This window comes from Triticum dicoccoides, chromosome 4A, assembly GCF_002162155.2.
Source record: "Triticum dicoccoides isolate Atlit2015 ecotype Zavitan chromosome 4A, WEW_v2.0, whole genome shotgun sequence".
In the NCBI taxonomy this organism is placed as follows: domain Eukaryota; kingdom Viridiplantae; phylum Streptophyta; class Magnoliopsida; order Poales; family Poaceae; genus Triticum; species Triticum dicoccoides.
Window position 1 is genome coordinate 117,289,687 of NC_041386.1, and position 17,412 is coordinate 117,307,098.

Sequence of the window (17,412 nt, forward strand, 5' to 3'; positions counted from 1 at the left end):
TGAAACCATTCCGGTGTCCGAATGTAACCTTCCAATATACGAATCTTTACCTCTCGACCATTTCGAGACTCCTCGTCATGTCCGTGATCTCATCCGGGACTCAAAACAAACTTCGGTCATCAAATCACATAAATCATAATACAAATCGTCATCGAACGTTAAGCGTGCAGACCCTACGGGTTCGAGAACTATGTAGACATGATCGAGACACATCTCGGGTCAATAACCAATAGCGGAACCTGGATGCTCATATTGGTTCCTACATATTCTACGAAGATCTTTATCAGTCAAACCGTGTAACAACATACGTCATTCCCTTTGTCATCGGTATGTTACTTGCCCGAGATTCGATCATCGGTATCATCATACCTAGTTCAATCTCGTTATCGGCAAGTCTATTTACTAGTTTCGTAATGCATCATCCTGTAAGTAACTCATTAGTCACATTGCTTTCAAGGATCATAGTGATGTGCATTACCAAGAGGGCCCAGAGATACCTCTCCGATACACGAAGTGACAAATCCTAATCTCAATCTATGCCAACTCAACAAACACCATCGGAGACACCTGTAGAGCATCTTTATAATCACCCAGTTACGTTGTGATGTTTGATAGCGCACAAGGTGTTCCTCCGATATTCGGGAGTTGCATAATCTCATAGTCAGAGGAACATGTATAAGTCATGAAGAAAGTAATAGCAATAAAACTAAAAGATCATTATGCTAAGCTAACGGATGGGTCTTGTCCATCACATCATTCTCTAATGATGTGGCCCCGTTCATCAAATGACAAAACATGTCTATGGTCAGGAAACTTAACCATCTTTGATTAACAAGCTAGTCAAGTAGAGGCATACTAGGGACACTCTGTTTGTCTATGTATTCACACATGTACTAAGTTTTCGGTCAATATAATTCTAGCATGAATAATAAACATTTATCATGATATAAGGAAATATAAATAACAACTTTATTATTGCCTCTAGGGCATATTTCCTTCAGTCTCCCACTTGCACTACATTCAATAATCTGGATTACATAGTAATGATTCTAACACCCATGGAGTCTTGGTGCTGATCATGTTTTGCTCGTGAGAGAGGCTTAGTTAACGGGTCTACAACATTCAGACCCGTATGTATCTTGCAAATCTCCATGTCTCCCTCCTTGTCTTGATCGCGGATGGAATTGAAGCGTCTCTTGATGTGCTTGGTTCTCTTGTGAAATCTGGATTCCTTTGCCAAGGCAATTGCTCTAGTATTGTCACAAAAGATTTTCATTGGACCCGATGCACTAGGTATGACACCTAGATCGGATATGAACTCCTTCATCCAGACTCCTTCATTTGCTACTTGCGAAGCAGCTATGTATTCCGCTTCACACGTAGATCCCGCCTGCTTGGAACTGCACCAACTGACAGCTCCACCATTTAATAAAAACATGTATCTGGTTTATAACTTAGAATCATCCGGATCAGTGTCAAAGCTTGCATCAACGTAATCGTTTACGACGAGCTCTTTGTCACCTCCATATACGAGAAACATATCATTAGTCCTTTTCACGTATTTCAGGATGTTCTTGACCGCTGTCTAGTGATCCACTCCTGGATTACTTTGGAACCTCCCTGCTAAACATATAGCAAGGCACACATCAGGTCTGGTACACAACATTGCATATATGATAGAGCCTATGGCTGAAGCATAGGGAACATCTTTCATTTTCTCTCTATCTTCTGCAGTGGTCGGGCATTGAGTCTGACTCAACTTCACACCTTGTAATACAGGCAAGAACCCTTTCTTTGCCTGATCCATTTTGAACTTCTTCAAAACTTTATCAAGGTATGTGCTTTGTGTGGAAGTCCAATCAAGCGTCTTGATCTATCTCTATAGATCTTGATGCCCAATATATAAGCAGCTTCACCGAGGTCTTTCATTGAAAAATTCTTATTCAAGTATCCTTTTATGCTATTCAGAAATTCAGTATCATTTCTGATCAACAATATGTCATCTACATATAATATCAGAAATGCTATGGAGCTCCCACTCACTTTCTTGTAAATACAGGCTTCTCCAAAAGTCTGTACAAAACCATATACTTTGATCACACTGTCAAAACGTATATTCCAACTCCGAGAGTCTTGCACCAGTCCATAAATGGATCGCTGGTCTTGCACACTTTGTTAGCACCTTTAGGATCGACAAAACCTTCTGCTTGCATCATATACAACTCTTCTTTAAGATATCCCTTATGGAATGCAATTTTGACATCCATTTGCCAAATTTCATAATCATAAAATGTGGCAATTGCTAACATGATTCAGACAGACTTAAGCATTCGCTACGGGTGAGAAGGTCTCGTCGTAGTGAACCCCTTGAACTTGTCAAAAAACCTTTCACAACAAATCGAGCTTTGTAGAGAGTAACAATACCGTCAGCGTCAGTCTTCTTCTTGAAGATCCATTTATTCTCTATTGCTTTTCGATCATCGGGCAAGTCAACCAAAGTCCACACTTTGTTCTCATACATGGATCCCATTTCAGATTTCATGGCCTCAAGCCATTTCGCAGAATCTAGGCTCATCATCGCTTCCTCATAGTTCGTAGGTTCGTCATGGTCAAGTAACATGACCTCCAGAACAGGATTACCGTACCACTCTGGTGCGGATCGTACTCTGGTTGACCTACGAGGTTCGGTAGTAACTTGATCAGAACTTTCATGATCATCATCATTAGCTTCCTCACTGATTGGTGTAGGAATCACTGTAACTGATTTCTGTGATGAACTACTTTCCAATAAGGGAGAAGGTACAATTACCTCATCAAGTTCTACTTTCCTCCCACTCACTTCTTTCGAGAGAAACTCCTTCTCTAGAAAGGATCCATTCTTAGCAACACATATCTTGCCTTCGGATCTGTGATAGAAGGTGTACCCAACAGTCTCCTTTGGGTATCCTTTGAAGACACATTTCTCCGATTTGGGTTCGAGCTTATTAGGTTGAAGATTTTTCACATAAGAATTGTAGCCCCAAACTTTAAGAAACGACATCTTACGTTTCTTGCCAATACACAATTCATATGGTGTCGTCTCAACGAATTTAGATGGTGGCCTATTTAATGTGAATGCAACCGTCTCTAAAGCATAACCCCAAAACGATAGCGATAAATCAGTAAGAGACATCATAGATCGCACCATATCTAATAAAGTACGGTTACAATGTTCGGACACACCATTACACTGTGGTGTTCCAGGTGGTGTGAGTTGCGAAACTATTCCACATTGTTTCAAATGAAGACCAAACTCGTAAATCAAATATTCACCTCCACGATCAGATTGTAGAAACTTTATTTTCTTGTTACGATGATTTTCCACTTCACTATGAAATTCTTTAAACTTTTCAAATGTTTCAGACTTATATTTCATCAAGTAGATAAACCCATATCTGCTCAAATCATCTATGAAGGTCAGAAAATAACGATACCCGCCGCGAGCCTCAACACTCATTGGACCACATACATCAGTATGTACTATTTCCAATAAGTCAGTTGCTCGCTCCATTGTTCTGGAGAATGCACTACAAAAAATACACTTCCATGATGATACGTGTTTGTCACAGTCGGTCGCGTTTTTTGTCATGCATGTGCATCCATGATGATTTTATGACAAAATCAAGATAGTCATACATGTGTTGTCGTAGAAGTGTTCCATGACATTACCAAAATTATCATCACGGAAGTGTCCACTTCCATGACGATAAATCGCGCGTCACAGAAGTGCTTTCGTCAAGGGTGACCAACACGTGGCATCCACTATAATGGAACACCGTTAAGCTATCGGGTCCGGTTTTGGATCCGATAACCCATTAACAGCCCAAACCAATGGGGATTTTCCACGTGTAAAATCATCATTGGCCAGAGGAAACACGTGTTGCCTCACCGTTGGGACAGATGGCATCCACTCATTGGACAGGAGGCGCCTATGATAGGTCGACACGTGGCATGGCCCAACAGTGGCCCATTTCGATGAAAAAGGTCGGCCCAGTAAAAATTAGCAGGTCGGCCCATATAAGGCCTACTTGTGTCAGGTCCATTTAAGCCCATGGCCCATACGAGATGTGCCAATTTGGCCCGTCAACAGCCCGTTAAAGATTTGACACCGTTGCAGCCCATCATCAGTTCGAGCCCGTTAACAGCCCGCTATATATTTGGGCTCAATATCGGTCCGATGAGATTTCGGCCTGTTAACGGCCCATTCAGTGGATGGGCCAATTTTCACGATGTACATCTTTCGGCCTTTTAGCGACCCATTTAAATGTTGGGCTAATTTCCGGCCCGGTGTGTCTTTCCGCCTGTTAACGGCCCATAAATCAGTTGGGCCATTTGTAGTCGGACCTGAGTTTCGGCCTTTTAGCGGCCCATTTAAGTGTTGGGCCAATTTCCGGCCCGGTGTGGCTTTTAGCCTGTTGATGGCCCATATATCTGTTGGGCCATTTGTAGTTGGACCTGAGTTTTGGCCTTTTAGCAACCCATTTAAGTGTTGGGCCAATTCCCGGCCCTGTGTGCCTTTCAGCCTGTTAACGGACCATAAATGAGTTGGGCCATTTGTAGTCGGACATGAGTTTTGGCCTTTTAACGGCCCATGCCCTTCATGGTCCAATACCAGTCCGGTTTCTCTTTCGGCCTGCTAAAGGCCCACAACACAGTTGGGCCATTTACAATACGACTTGACGTTCGGCCTCTTAGCGGCCCATGCTCTTCATGGTCCAATACAAGCCCGCGGTCACTTTCGGCCTGCTAAAGGCCCACAGTATAGTTGGGCCATATGTAGGCCGAACTTAGTAACGGCCTGTTAACGGCCCGTGAAATCAATTGGGCCCACCTGTTGCCCGCTTCGATGTCGGCCTGTTAATGACCCGGGAGTTAAGAGGGCCGACCATTAACTTTCGGCCTGGTAACGGCCCATTAACTTAATGGGCCCACTAAAGTTTGTACATGTCTTTAGGCCAAATTAGATAATTTGAGCCCATTACGACGAGCAATTATGCACAGGACCAAAACCGATCAAGCAAAGGTACGACATATAGGGAAAAACATTGCACATCCAACATATATTACAGGAAATTACATCCACTGGGCAATCAAAGATTGATGCCAGAGCAAATAAATGAATAGAACCCAGCGATCTACAACGTCACAATCTGCAACCTCAGCACGGATGGCGCCCATAAGCATGTGGGCAAGTTCTTGCTGCTTTGCTACACTGTCTCTGAAAACATTGATCAGTTGTTGTGTTACACTACTCTGCACCTCTGATTCCTCCACCATTTCCATCATTCCTTCAGCCATTAATTGGTTCACAAACATGCATTTTTTCCGTTGCATTCGAGACAGAGGATACTGAACAGATTCAGATGGAGATTTTGGCAGGCTTGTATTATTGATAGTGGAGAGTGTCTCGACCACTGCATCATAACATAAATTAGGAGGGGAACCAAACAGATTAATCATGAGTTATTGCCATATTACCTAGCCTAGATTTATTGGAAAAATGGGGTTGCCTTGCTGTTTTCAGAGTTTGTCTTCTTATCTTCAGCAGCCTGCACCAAATTAAGACACTAGCATTGCCATCATTGGCCAATTCAGATAATAGGAAAGCAACATTGGCACAACGAACGTTTGGGCAACTAGCCAACACCAAATTAACACAATATGGCACAACTATCATCAGCCAGGTAAGGTAATATGAAAGCAACATTGACATAATGAATGAATGGGCAACCAAACCAGCACTAAAATTCAGTAATGTGCATGATATGAGATAGTACACTCATGCAGTTTAGTATGCAAAACTACCAGGCAGTTTTCTTTACAAAAATAAACATTGGCGCCTTTATCATTTTGCTACAACTAATTTTAGATCAGATAAAGGTTGGATTCATGCCGATTAAAAAAATACATGTGATGTAAAAATATAGTGATATACAACAGGTACTTACATCAGCATTGGAGCACAGAGAATTCCCGCAAGATATTTTCCTCGAATACAATCCCAATGAAGGAAGTCTTCTATCATTTAACCTTATTTTCTAAAAGAGAGATGGGTAAGAAACATGTAGAAAATATGATCAGAATGCTATAAAATTTCATGATGCGAGGATACGCACATGCTTCTTAGAATGGAGTTGACATTCTTTTGCTGGACTGGAGCGGACTAGTTCTTTGGCCACTGGAATCTGCTTATTATCAGTGGGAGTTGGGTTTCTCTGTGTTGGAGCAGTATCTATGAAAAATGGAGTTGGTTTATTATTTCTTGGCATTTGGATCTTTTGCAAAGACCTGGTTTGTAACCCTTCAGATTCTAACATATCCGTCTTCCCCTTGCATGCCTTATATAGAAGAATGGTGCTTCAATTATAAAACATGCTACAATAGAGATGGAATAGGTACTGAAGAATAGAAAGGCATGACATATTGACATGTATTCCCTCCATCCGGAAATAAATGGATGGGTCTAGGCGTATTTCAGTTCTAGATACATCCAGTTTTATCCATTTATGTGACATGTAATCCGGACGGAGGGAGTATGATGTAAGAGCTAGGGATACGACATGACAACACAGTAAAAAACACTGAAAACCCACTGCAGAACCAAAGTAATCAAACCCACTGATATGAGATAGTACACTCATGCAGCTCAGGATGCAAAACTACCAGGCAGTTTTCCTTACAAAAATCAACATTGTGGCCTTTAATCATACATTTTGCTACAACTAAATTTAGATCAGATAAAGGTTGGATTCACGCCAATTAACATACAACAGGTACTTACATCTACATTGGAGCACAGAGAATTCCTGCAAGAATCTTTCCTCACAGACGATACCAGTGCAGAAATTCTTCTATCTGTTAAGCTTATTTTCTATAAGAGAGATGGGTAAGAAACATGTAGAAAATATGATCAACATGCTATAAAATTTCATGATGCAAGGATACACACACGCTTCTTAGAATGGAGTTGACATATTTTTGTTGGACTGGAGCGGACTAGTTCTTTGGCCACTGGAATCTGCTTATTATCAGTAGGAGTTGGGTTTCTCTGTGCTGGAGCAGTATCTATAAAAACTAGAGTTGGTTTATTATCTTCTGGCGTTTGGATCTTTTACAAAGACCTGGTTTGTAACCCTTCAGATTCTAACATAGTCATCTTCCCCTTGCATGCCTAGAAGAATGGTGCTTCAATTATAAAACATGCTACATCAGAGAGATGGAATAGGTACTGAAGAATAGAAAGGCATGACATATTGATATGCATTCCCTCCATTCGGAAAAAATGGATGGGTCTAGGCGTATTTCAGTTCTAGATACATCCTTTTTATCCATTTCGGCAACATGTAATTCGGACGGAGGGAATATGGTGTAAGATCTAGGGATACGACAGGACAACACAGTAAAAAAACACTAGTTGAATGTAAAACTGTATGCTAGCAGAATACATACAGAAAAAACTAAGGCAACATACATGTGTATGATTGGGAAACTAAGATGGCATTGCAACACAGCACTAGAACAACACTTCAATGTAAAAAAACATGGTATGGTAGACAGATGAAGTACATACTGATGAATAACAATGCATAAGATATTCAGAAGCATGATGTCCAAATTAAGCGGATGGCATTGCGTATAGTAGAATGACAATACTTGAATTTGAAAACATGTTATCATGAATGGAATAGTGTAACATCCCAAATTTTCAATTTGGAATGTTATACATTAGATCATCATTGCATATCATATTTTTTCTTGCATTTTGGTTGATCCTAGAAATTCTACGCAACTCAATGACCCACGGAGAGAGTTGGGGATTTCGTTATTTTCATATTTGAGTTTTCTCAAATTTTGAGAATAGGATCATTTGATTTTAATCATTTTATCATCAATTATTTCTATTACAAAAATATGAGAGAGGGAATAAAATGACTTTCCCAAAATAAAGAAATATTGAGGATTTAATAATAAAATCAAATAAGTTTTTATTTCGGAGTTTTTCGGTGTTTTATTTGAATTTAGGAAAAATGTGCGTTTTTCAAAATTGCATTTAGGCCCCAAATAAATGTTCACCTTGTGAGGCTTGATTTTAGAAGCCCGTTTATGGACATCTTGAGTATCTAGTACCTGGATTATCATGTGAATCTCAACATGTTACTCTAAATTAATTTTGTTGGGTTTTGTTTAATGATGATGCTTAATTGGGATTGAGGATGCTGTCAACCATTCTCAATGTTTAACAACTACCATGATAGTAATTAAATTTATTCCTTTGAAGTAGGGAAAAATTGGCTTTACGCGAAACTGTAACCATAGAGCTTTCCACCAGCAAAATATGCATATAGTATAGCTGTTTCATTCCATTACTCTCTATGTGTTACCTTGCCAACATATTCCATGTGCTGACCCGTTTCGGGCTTCAACGTTAATGTTGCAGACTTTTCAGACGATGATTAAGGAGTTTTTAGGTCGTGGTTCTATACTCAGTGATGCCGTTGGAGTTGATGGACTCACTTATCTTCCAAGCCTTCCGCTGTTATCGTTATTAGATGGCCTTAAGCCATATTTATTGTAATAAGTTCTCGTTTGAGACACTCGATGTAATAAGTGTGTGATTTCTACTCTGTTATAAATCCTCCGAGTACTGTGTGGTGTCAGCATTACTGATCCAGGGATGACACCGAAGCACAGAGATCAGACTGTTTGAGGTCTGGTTGCTACAAATAGGTACTTAAAAACAGGAAGGCATGACATATTTACATGCATGATCAGCATGCTAAGCACATGGCATTGCAACAGAGTAGATACACTCCAGGACATTATATGCATGTTGTACCCATATATGGGCCAAGTTAGAGCAAGGACCTTGTGGGGTGAAGAGGATTCAACATCTTTCTGCAGGTCTTCTAAAGAACTGCCTTTACATGTTCCATCATATTGGGTATCATTGACATCAAGTTTATTGGCCTTTACATTGCTCTGTGAGGTTCTTGTGGATATATCAGTGTGTGCAAGTATATCTGACATGCATGGAAGACACATAGTAGTTAGATTTATGTAATGAGTGCCTGTAGGAGATGACATAAATAGTAGGACTAGGGTTAACTAGCAGCAACATGTCTCAAAAACTAAAGGGAGAACACAGATGAAAGCTACAGAATATGTATCATTTGTACTTGAGATTAACTAGATGGCACACAAAAGTATTAAAGAACAACATAGGTAATACTAGAAGTGGTATAATACTATAATCACCAGCCTGTGGGATAGCATTGGCTGATGGATGATAACTATGGAACAGCATTACCTAAAGAACAAGTATCTTAGCTGAACTATGAAACGGCGTTAACTCCTGAACAAGACCCGTAAGAGATCAGCATGAATATACAGTGAAATGTGATAATCTATTTTCCATGCTTAGATGAATAACAAAGCCATAAATGTTGCACACAAATAAGATGAGGGTACAACCTATCTGGCCGCCATCCATAGGAGTGAGCATCATGTGCTGACTTGTCGATGGCCGTGCAGTTGTTGTGGCTGTCCATGTCGGGCACACGCATTCGATGCAGGGAACTGTTGAGTGGGGACTATAGCTCCCTTATGGTGTATGCTTCCCTTGTTGGATTAGCTGCGGTGTGTCGGAAGACGGTGTGGCTGAAGATGCAGATAATGCATAATGTTAAGAACGACACATCTCTTTGATCTGAAGAAATACACTAAGAGATCAACAACAAGGTACGAGAGTGGTCACACGTCTGTTAACTAAAGACTAAATTGGGGTCACACGATTTTATTTTATTTTGGTACTGTCCGATCTACGCCGGATGGCTTGATGGCCGTCTTGTGCCTCCCGGCTGACACTATTAGGAATCTTCCACAAAGAGCCAGCGACCAACGACAAAGCAACTGCTACGTATTGAGCTTGCGTTGGATTTCCCCGAAGAGGAAAGGATTATGCAGCAGAGTAGCGTAAGTATTTCCCTCAGTTTTTGAGAACCAAGGTATCAATCCAGTAGGAGGCCACGCCCAAGTCCCTCGTACCTGCACAAAATGATAGCTACTCGCAACCAACGCGATTAGGGGTTGTCAATCCCTTCACGATCACTTACGAGAGTGAAATCTGATAGCTATAATATTTTTGGTATTTTTGGTATAAAGATGCAAAGTAAAAGTAAAAGGCAAAGTAAAAAGCAAAGCAAGATTAAAGTAATGGAGATTGATATGATGAGAATAGACCCGGGGGCCATAGGTTTCACTAGTGGCTTCTCTCAAGAGCATAAGTATTCTATGGTGGGTGAACAAATTACTGTTGAGCAATTGACAAAATTGAGCATAGTTATGAGAATATCTAGGCATGATCATGTATATAGGCATCACGTCCGTGACAAGTAGACCGAAACGATTCTGCATCTACTACTATTACTCCACTCATCGACCGCTATCCAGCATGCATCTAGAGTATTAAGTTAAGAACAGAGTAACGCCTTAAGCAAGATGACATGATGTAGAGAGATAAATTCATGCAATATGAAATAAACCCCATCTTTTTATCCTCGATGGCAACGATGCAATACGTGCCTTGCTGCCCCTTCTGTCACTGGGAAAGGACACCACAAGATCGAACCCAAAGCTAAGCACTTCTCCCATGGCAAGAACTACCAATCTAGTTGGCCAAACCAAACGGATAATTTGAAGAGACTTGCAAAGATAACCAATCATACATAAAAGAATTCAGAGAAGATTCAAATATTATTCATAGATAGACTTGATCATAAACCCACAATTCATTGGTCTCAACAAACACACTGCAAAAAGAAGATTACATCGAATAGATCTGCACAAGAGAGGGGGAGAACTTTGTATTGAGATTCAAAGAGAGAGAAGAAGCCATCTAGCTACTAACTATGGACCCGAAGGTCTGAGGTAAACTACTCACACTTCATCGAAGAGGCTATGATGATGTAGAAGCCCTCCGTGATGACGGCCCTCTTCCGACGGAGCTCCGGAACATGAACCAAGATGGGATCTTGTGGATACAGAAAGTTACGGCGGTGGAATTAGGTTTTTGGCTCCGTCTCTATTCGTTTGGGGGTACGTAGGTATATATAGGAGGAAGGAGTACGTCGGTGGAGCTCCGAGGGGCCCATGAGGCAGGGGGCGCGCCCTAGGGGGGCGCCCCCACCCTCGTGACCGCCTCTTTTGTTCCTTGGCATAGGGTCCAAGTCTCCTGGATCACGTTCGGTGAGAAAATCATGTTCCTGAAGGTTTTATTCCGTTTGGACTCCGTTTGATATTCCATTTCTTCGAAACACTGAAATAGGCAAAAAACAACAATTCTGGGCTGGGCCTCCGGTTAATAGGTTAGTCCCAAAAGTAATATAAAAGTGGAAAATAAAGCCCAATATAGTCCAAAATAGTAGATAATATAGCATGGAGCAATCAAAAATTATAGATACGTTGGAGATGTATCAGGCATCCCCAAGCTTAATTCCTACTCGTCCTCGAGTAGGTAAATGATAAAAGAGAATTTTTGATGTGGAGTGCTACTTGGCATAATTTCAATGTAAATCTTCTTAATTGTGATATGAATATTCAGATTAGAAAGATTCAAGACAAAAGTTTATATTGACATAAGAAATAATAATACTTCAAGCATACTAACAAAGCAATTATGTCTTCTCAAAATAACATGGCCAAAGAAAGTTATCCCTACAAAATCATATAGTCTGGCTATGCTCTATCTTCACCACACAAAATATTTAAATCATGCACAACCCCGATGACAAGCCAAGCAATTGTTTCATACTCTAACTTTTTCGAAACTTTTTCGATCTTCCCGCAATACATGAGCGTGAGCGATGGACATAACACTATAGGTGGAATAGAATGGTGGTTGTGGAGAAGACAAAAAGGGAGAAGATAGTCTCACATCAACTAGGCGTATCAACGGGCTATGGAGATGTCCATCAATAGATATCAATGTGAGTGAGTAGGGATTGCCATGCAACGGATGCACTAGAGATATAAGTATATGAAAGCTCAAAAAGAAACTAAGTGGGTGTGCATCCAACTTGTTTGCTCATGAAGACCTAGGGCAATTTGAGGAAGCCCATCATTGGAATATACAAGCCAAGTTCTATAATGAAAGATTCCCACTAGTATATGAAAGTGATAACTTGAGAGACTCTCTACTATGAAGATCATGGTGCTACTTTGAAGCACAAGTGTGGTAAAAGGATAGTAACATTGTCCCTTATCTCTTTTTCTCTCATTTTTTTATTTTTTTATTTAGGCCTTTTCTCTTTTTTTATGGCCTCTTTTTTTGGGCTTCTTTGGCCTCTCTTTTTTTCGTCCGGAGTCTCATCCCGACTTGTGGGGGAATCATAGTCTCCATCATCCTTTCCTCACTGGGACAATGCTCTAATAATGATAATCATCACAATTTTATTTTTCTTACAACTCAACAATTACAACTCGATACTTAGAACAAGATATGACTTTATATGAATGCCTCCGGCGGTGTACCGGGCTATGCAATATGACAATGATGGAGTGTGTCATAATAAACAGAACGGTGGAAAGTTGCATGGCAATATATCTCGGAATGGCTATGGAAATGCCATAATAGGTAGGTATGGTGGCTGTTTTGAGGAAGGTATATGGTGGGTGTATGATACCGGTGAAAAGTGCGCGGTATTAGAGAGGCTAGCAAAGGTGGAAGGGTGAGAGTGCGTATAATCCATGGAATCAACATTAGTCATAAAGAACTCATATACTTATTGCAAAAATCTAGAAGTTATCAAAGCAAAGTATTACACGCATGCTCCTAGGGGGATAGATTGGTAGGAAAAGACCATCGCTCGTCCCCGACCGCCACTCATAAGGAAGACAATCAATAAATAAATCATGCTCCGACTTCATCACATAACGGTTCACCATACGTGCATGCTACAGGAATCACAAACTTCAACACAAGTATTCTTTAAATTCACAACTACTCAACTAGCATGACTTTAATATTATCACCTCCATATCTCAAAACAATTATCATGCTTCAATCTTTTCTTAGTATTCAACACACTCAAAAGAAAGTTTCACAAATCTTGAATACCAAGCATATTATTATTAAGCAAATTACCATGCTATTTAGAGACTCTCAAAATAATTTAAGTGAAGCATGAGAGATCAATAGTTTCTTCAAAACAAATCCACCACCGTGCTCTAAAATATCTAAGTGAAGCATATAGAGCAAAACTACTTAGCTCAAAAGATATAAGTGAAGCACATAGAGTATTCTATCAAATTTTAATTCATGTATGGATCTCTCAAAAGGTGTGTACAGCAAGGATGATTGTGGCACACTAATAAACAAAGACAAAAATAATACAAAACGCTCCAAGAAAAACACATATCATGTTGGTGAATAAAAATATAGCTCCAAGTAAAGTTACCGATAGAAGTAGACAAAAGAGGGGATGCCTTCCGGGGCATCCCCAAGCTTTGGCTTTTAGGTGTCCTTAGATTATCTTGGGGGTGCCATGGGAATCCCCAAGCTTAGGCTCTTTCCACTCCTTGTTCCATAATCCATCAAATCCTTACCCAAAACTTGAAAACTTCACAACACAAAACTTAAGGCAGAAAACTCGTGAGCTCCGTTAGCGAAAGAAAACAAAAGACCACTTCAAGGTATTGTAATGAACTCATTCTTTATTTATATTGGTGTTAAACCTACTGTATTCCAACTTCTCTATGGATTATAAACTATTTTACTAGCCATAGATTCATCAAAATAAGCAAACAACGCACAAAAAACAGAATCTGTCAAAAACAGAACAGTCTGTAGTAATCTGTAGCTAGCGCAAGATATGGAACCCCAAAAATTCTAAAATAAATTGCTAGACGTGAGTAATTTATCTATTAATCATATGAAAAAATAATTAACTAAATATCACTCTTCAAATAAAAATGACAGCAGTTCTCTTGAGCGCTAAAGTTTCTTCTTTTTACAGCAAGTTCAACAAGACTTTCCCCAAGTCTTCCCAACGGTTCTACTTGGCATAAACACTAATTAAACACAAAAAACACAACCAAAACAGAGGCTAAATAATTTATTTATTACTAAACAGGAGAAAAAAGAAAGGTATAAAAATAAAATTGGGTTGCCTCCCAACAAGCGCTATCGTTTAACGCCCCTAGCTAGGCATAAAAGCGAGGATAGATCTAGGTATTGCCATCTTTGGTAGGCAATCCATAAGTGGATCTCATGATAGTTTCATATGGCAATTTTATTTTCTTTCTTGGAAAGTGTTACATGCCATTTTTTAATGGAAATTGAAATCTAGTATTTCCTTCCTTCATATCAATAATTGCACCGACCGTTCTAAGGAAAGGTCTACCAAGAATAATAGGGCAAGAAGGATTGCAATCTATATCAAGAACAATGAAATCTACAGGCACATAATTCCTATTTGCAACAATAAGAACATCATTAATTCTTCCCATAGGTTTCCTAATAGTAGAATCCTCAAGATGCAAGTTTAGAGAGCAATCATCAAAATTACGGAAATCTAGCAAATCACACAAAGTTTTGGGGGTAGTGGAGACACTAGCACCCAAATCACACAAAGCATAAAACTCATGATCTTTAATTTTAATTTTAATAGTTGGTTCCCACTCCTCATAGAGTTTTCTAGGGATAGAAACTTTCAACTCAAGTTTTTCTTCATAGGATTGCATCAAGGCATCAATAATATGTTCGATGAAGGCTTTATTTTGACTATAAGCATGTGGAGAATTTAGCACGAATTGCAACAAGGAAATACAATCAATTAAAGAGCAACTTTCATAATTAAATTCCTTGAAATCCAATATAGTGGGTTTAGCAACATCTAGATTTTTATTTCTTTCAATCCCACTTTCATCAATTTCATCACAAAGATCTAAATACTCCGAATTTTTAGAACGCCTTCTAGGTAAAGGAAGATCATATTCAGTTTCATCAAGATTCATATTGCAAAACAAAGATTTAATAGGAGACACATCAATAACTTTTAGATCTTCATCTTGATTTTCATAGGAATCGGAAGAACACGCTTTAATAAAGGCATCTTTGGTAGCACGCATCCTAGCGGTTCTTTCCTTGCACTCATCAATGGAAATTCTCATGGCTTTGAGAGACTCATTGATATCATGCTTAGGAGGATTAGATCTAAGATTTAAAGAATCAACCTCGAGAGAAATTCTATCAACATTCCTAGCCAAATCATCAACTTTAAGCAATTTCTCCTCAAGCAAAGCATTAAAATTCTTTTGTGAATTCATAAACTCTTTAACATTATTCTCAAATTCAGAGGGCATCTTATTATAATTTACATAAGAGTTGTTGTAGGAATTCCTATAATTATTAGAAGGATTACTAGGATATGGCCTAGGATTAAAATTCCCTCTATAAGCGTTGTTACCAAAATTACTCCTACCAACAAAATTCACATCCATAGATTCATTATTATTCTCAATCAAAGTAGACAAAGGCATATCATTAAGATCATAAGAAACACTCTTAGTAGCAAATAATTTCATAAGTTCATCCATCTTTCCACTCAACAAATTGATTTCTTCTATCGCATGCACTTTTTTATTAGAAGTTCTTTCAGTATGCCATTGAGAATAATTAACCATAATATTATCTAGGAGTTTAGTAGCATCTCCTAAAGTGATTTCCATAAAAGTACCTCCCGCGTCCGAATCTAAAAGATTTCTAGAAGCAAAATTCAATCCGGCATAAAAAATTTTGTATAATCATCCACAAATTCAAACCATGAGTAGGGCAATTACGTATCATTAATTTCATTCTCTCCCAAGCTTGTGCAACATGTTCATGATCAAGTTGTTTAAAGTTCATAATATCGTTTCTAAGAGAGATAATCTTAGCAGGAGGGAAATACTTAGAGATAAAAGCATCTTTGCACTTGTTCCAAGAATCAATACTATTTTTAGGCAAAGACGAAAACCAAGCTTTAGCACGATCTCTAAGCGAAAAAGGAAATAGCTTTAATTTAACGACATCATTATCGACATCACTTTTCTTTTGCATATCACATAAATCAACGAAGCTATTCAGATGAGTAGCGGCATCTTCACTAGGAAGGCCGGTGAATTGATCTTTCATAACAAGATTCAACAAAGCAGCATTGATTTCACAAGATTCAGTATTGGCAAGAGGAGCAATCGGGGTGCTAAGGAAATCATTATTATTGGTATTGGTGAAGTCACACAATTTGGTAGTATCTTGAGCCATCGCGACAAACAAGCAAACAAACTAGCACACGAGCAGACAAGGGCAAACGGGTAAAAGAGGCTAATAGAGAGGAAGGATAGAGAGAGAGGGCGAATAAAACGGCAAGGGTGAAGTGGGGGAGAGGAAAACGAGAGGCAAATGGCAAATAATGTAATGCGAGAGATAGGGATTGTGATGGGTACTTGGTATGTTGACCTTTTGCGTAGACTCCCCGGCTACGGCGCCAGAAATTCTTCTTGCTACGTCTTGAGCTTGCGTTGGATTTCCCCGAAGAGGAAAGGATGATGCAACAGAGTAGCGTAAGTATTTCCCTCAGTTTTTGAGAATCAAGGTATCAATCCAGTAGGAGGCCACGCTCAAGTCCCTCGTACCTGCACAAAATGATAGCTACTCGCAACCAACGCGATTAGGGGTTGTCAATCCCTTCATTGTCACTTACGAGAGTGAGATCTGATAGATATAATATTTTTAGTATTTTTGGTATAAAGATGCAAAGTAAAAGTAAAAGGCAAAGTAAAAAAGCAAAGCAAGATTAAAGTAGTGGATATTGATATGATGAGAATAGACCCGGGGGCCATAGGTTTCACTAGTGGCTTCTCTCAAGAGCATAAGTATTCTACATTGGGTGAACAAATTACTGTTGAGAAATTGACAGAACTGAGCATAGTTATGAGAATATCTAGGCATGATCATGTATATAGGCATCACGTCCATGACAAGTAGACAGAAACGATTCTGCATCTACTACTATTACTCCACTCATCGACTGCTATCCAGCATGCATCTAGAGTATTAAGTTAAGAACAGAGTAGCGCCTTAAGCAAGATGACATGATGTAGAGAGATAAATTCATGCAATATGAAATAAACCCCATCTTGTTATCCTCGATGGCAATGATGCAATACGTGCCTTGCTGCCCCTTCTGTCACTGGGAAAGGACACTGCAAGATCGAACCCAAAGCTAAGCACTTCTCCCATGGCAAGAACTACCAATCTAGTTGGCCAAACCAAATGGATAATTCGAAGAGACTTGCAAAGATAACCAATCATACATAAAATAATTCAGAGAAGAT